Raw genomic sequence first — 4,247 nt, forward strand, 5'->3', positions numbered from 1 at the left:
ACAACCCCAAGGCCAGGGTGGGGCAGAGTGCCCACAAAGAGAACGGAGCACTCCCCCCAAGCCAGCTCTCCACCTGCTGTCTCCTGGCTCAGGGGTGCACAAGCAGACCCAGACACACACGTGCATACACACCCCAGCACATGCACACACACGCATGTGCACACTCACAGACACCCACGTACACGTGCGAATGCACGCACAGAACACATACACATCATGCACACATGCATGTGCATGTGCACATGACACGCATGCACACACACCCATGAACGCATGGGTGCGCACAGTGACATTCACACATGCGTATGCGCACAGGCACACACATGGCCGTGCAGGAAACACCACCACCTCCGTGCCATGTGCATAACCCTGTGTGAGAGGACTTTCTCCTGTCGCTGCCTTTTCCACATCTGCCACCTGCCCCAAACCTCGCAGAAGCCCGCCCTCTGGGTGCTGACCGTCTCTGGTTCCTGGGCAGGAATCCGCCCTCAAACATCTGGACAGCTGCAGAGCTCACCATCCTGGAGACCTCCGATCATCTGCCTCTGAGAAGGGGCTCCCCACGGTCACCCAGAACTCATCAGGTCACATCTTCAGACATTCAGGAGCCTGCCTTTCCCAAAATCGGAAGATTTGCAGCCATAGTATATGTCCTCGTCCTTTTCAGAAAAGGGAGGGTTCAGTGGGATGTTCGGAACCTTCTTTGACACAGACCTGGGGGCAGCTGATGCTGGCGATAAGGCTGGACGGGCCCGGGAAGGGATGTAATGACCTAAGGAAGCTCTGGGGGCGCGTGGGGCACAGTTACAATGTGTGCCCTAGTTGCTCCTCCTTGGGGAGCTCCAGGCCACGCTCACAGCAAGCAACAGTTGGGCCAGCCTGTCGCCGGTCACACAGTCACTCAGTCAATCAATCTGTCAATATTGGGTCAATGCCTTGCTGTCCGTTTGACCCTGGGTGTGTCTGGTGAGGACATGCAGGGTGGTGTGGAGTGCGGCCCCAACGGGACGTGGTGCCCACAGAGCTCTGCTCTCCAGATCCCGGGGAGAGCGGGCAGGGGGTACTGGAGAGACAGCTGGGTCCTGGGGTCTGCGGCCTCCTGGGCTCCCTGGAGAGCACTAGAGGGGCCCCTCCCGGGGAGGACGAGCTCGCCTGGGGATCCAGGCTGTCCCCCTGCACAGGCAGAGTGCTCAGAACCGCAGTCCCCTGTGGGATCTGGGTGGAAGAGCATCTGCACCCACCCTGCATCCCGAGTGTCCCCAGCAGTGCGCCCACAACTCGCCCACCAGCAGGGTCCACTCTTCCCTGATGGACTTCTCTGCCCTGGTGGGCTGACAGAGGAGCCCCTGGTGTGCGCCATGGGAAACCCTGGGTCAGCACCCCAAGTCTCTGCCTGGGAGGAGGCGCTGGGGCTCCCAGTGGGTCTGGCCCATTCCCAGGCCCTCCTCAGGCCCCCAGGGTCTGCCGGCCTCCTGGCCTGGGCCACAGGGAAGGCCCCGGGTCGCTGGAGGGGAGGGGGCTGCAGCTGGGCTTCCCTGTGAAAGGTCCTCAGAGAGCCACACAAGGCGGCCTTGTTGGGAACAGCCTCCCCCGGCTGGGGTTTCCTCCCACAGAAGCAGGAAGGGTGACCCCGGGACCCGGTCCCGTGCCCTGCACCGCGTGGGGCCACTGCCGGTCTATTTCTAGCTCCAGCCCCGGCTCCCCCCGACACTGGGGCACTGAATGAAGCTCTTTGCAGCAGGATCCGCCCTCCCTATGGCCCTCCTGCAGCTGACCCCTCGCTAAGGGACACAGAGGTCATCGACCTCAGGGGGGCACAGCTGTGAGGGTGGACGTGGCCAAGGCCTCAGCACCAATGAAGAGGCTCCCTGGGGACTCCGGGGGCAGGATGCCCTTCCCCTACAACCTTCCGCGGCTCCCCGTGGCCCCTCCTTCCTCGAGGTCGTCCCTGGCATGCACACCCTCGGTGCCCCCACCTCCCTCTGTCCCCTGGTGAGGCCAGGAGCCCCCCACAGGCAGGGTCAGGGCACCGCGGTCTGAACCCGGGCACCCCCAGCAAGACAGGACAGAGTCCACTCAGCAGAGACGGGCGCAGGGGTGTACGCAGTGACACCTGGCCCCAGGCCTGAGGTGAGCACCGCATGCCCTCCCCGCTGGAAGGTGCTGGTCAAGGAGCCTGGCCCCTGGGGAGGTGGGGGTGTCCACGGCCCTCATGGGTCCGATCAGTGTGGGGCCGGAGCGGGTGGGTCCACCAGGCTTCTCTGGCCTCAGTTTCCCTGCCTGTGAGGTGGGACTGGGAATCCCAGCAGAGAGCCTCAGGGGCTGCTCTGAGGTCAGTCGGGGCAGTGACCACGGGGGCCCACCAAGACCCCGCCGGCACGGGGTGGCCCAGAGCGCCCAGGGCTTCTCGCCAGGGTCAGTATGGGTCAGGACAGAGGTTCTCTCTGCAGACTGAGACCCCCCCCACCAGCTCGGGACCGCGGTGCTCACAGACCGTCCAGCTGCTGCCGGCCTCAGGCTCAGTGTGGGATCAAAGTTGCTCAGGCTTCGGTAGTACAGGGTCGATGCAGGAGGTAGGTGCTCACGCAGCTGGGGGGCGGCTGAAGGAGGGGTGCAAATGAGCCCCCATCATGACGCAGGGTCACCGCAGACCTGACCCCCCAGGCCCCCGTCCTCTGAAGACTGGGATCAGATGCAGACCCTCTTACACCGGGGGGTGGGTGCCACCTTCTCCCCGTGCCCAGCTGCACCTGCTCCGAGAGCTTCTCTGTGTCCTGTCCACCTGCTGTGACGAGGCCCCTGAGGCAGAGCCCACGGCACCTCTGCCTTCACTGGGCAGGCTTGCCGGACCCCTCCTCACGACAGGCTGAACAGGGCTTTTCCCCGGACCCTCTGCACACCCCGAGCTTGGGGGCCACTGAGGTCGGGCTGGAGGGGCCTCTCCCTGCGGGACATGACCAGTGGTGACGGGGGCCTTGGCTGGGAGTGGCAAAGGAAGGGGCAGGATGTTTGTGGGGCTCAGACTCCAGCATGGTGTCTGCAGGGCTGTGGCGGAGCCAGCTCAGAGCAGCAGGACCCTTAATGAGTCATGAGAAATGTTCCAAAGCCCCTAGAGATTTCAGGGACCAGGTGTATGTCTAATGGGGAGTGGGTCCTATGTCACACCGGTGGGCTTGTGAGCCAGCAGAATGAAAAAAAGAAAGAAAAAAAAGAAAGAAAGAAGAAAAAAGAAAGAAAGAAAGAAAGAAAGAAGAAAGAAAGAAAGAAAGAAAGAAAAGAAAGAAAAAAAAAAAAAGAAAAAAAACAGAACAGACCCAGGCACAAAGGGGAAGTAATGAGAAGCTCAGGATGGTGCAGCTTCAGGCGCAGTTTGATCCAGTAGCTCAAGCCCTGGCAGCAGGGCCTGACCTCTCTATCTCGTGGGTCACGTTTCCTGTGCCCACGTCGTCCCAGACCAGCATCTCCTCGGTGTCACGTCCACCGAGACAAATTCTCTTCTCCAAGCGGATGCAGCCACCTGCCACGCCTGCATCCATCACCCTGTCCTGGGAACGGAAGGCTCTGGTCTGCAGAGGCTGAGCACCTGGGGTGGGGGTGCCATCAGCCCTACCCAGACCACCCGGACAGCGTGGGGAGAGCCCCCCGATGGAAACCAGTGCTGTTACCTGAGGAAGAAGGACCAGCTCACTCAGCTGCCCTCCAGGGTCCCCAGGAGCTGTCACACTGGGTGTCTAAATTCGTCTCCGGAAATGGGGCTGCCACCTCTTAGCCCCCAAGACGCCGGCGACTTTCTCTCCTCGGGGGCCCGCAGGTTCCTAATGAAGGGGATGCCAGGACAAGGGGGCAAGGCCAGACCTCATGGATGCCCGCCCTGGGGGGCAGAGCTGAGCAGCCTTCACCCACCTGCAAGGACCCTGTCCCGTCACCATCCGGGCTGCCCGTGCATTTTGTGCAGGTCACCTGGGCTGCCATCTGAGTGACCGCTCTGCTCACCAGTGGCAGCAGGACAGACGCAGCCCCAAGGACCCTTGGAAGTGAGGAGACTCCCCTGTAATGAGCTGCTTCTGGGCCAAAGCTGTGCTGCTGGCGAGACTTCCAAGTGCGGCAGGAGGGGAAGGGTTAACTGGTGTGGGGAGCAACTCAAAGTCTTGGAATCCACCCTGTTTCTGAGTCTGTGTTTTGTGCCGGTAATTAATTGGATGGAAGCTGTTAGACTTTATGAGGAAACCGGAGATAATGCAGGTTCG

General features: G+C 61.6%; 1 long non-coding RNA gene across 1 annotated transcript; it reads right to left on the bottom strand.

Annotated features, from left to right (window-relative positions):
• Positions 1-416: 416 nt before the first annotated feature.
• LOC119877568 lies at positions 417-3,801 on the bottom strand. Its single transcript, XR_005378978.1, has 4 exons — positions 3,666-3,801; positions 3,409-3,545; positions 2,495-2,600; positions 417-659 (listed from the first exon to the last, which is right to left on the bottom strand). It is a non-coding gene; the product is annotated as an uncharacterized LOC119877568 (long non-coding RNA).
• Positions 3,802-4,247: the final 446 nt, after the last annotated feature.

The sequence above is a fragment of the Canis lupus genome, chromosome 26 (genome assembly GCF_011100685.1).
Source record: "Canis lupus familiaris isolate Mischka breed German Shepherd chromosome 26, alternate assembly UU_Cfam_GSD_1.0, whole genome shotgun sequence".
NCBI lineage: Eukaryota > Metazoa > Chordata > Mammalia > Carnivora > Canidae > Canis > Canis lupus.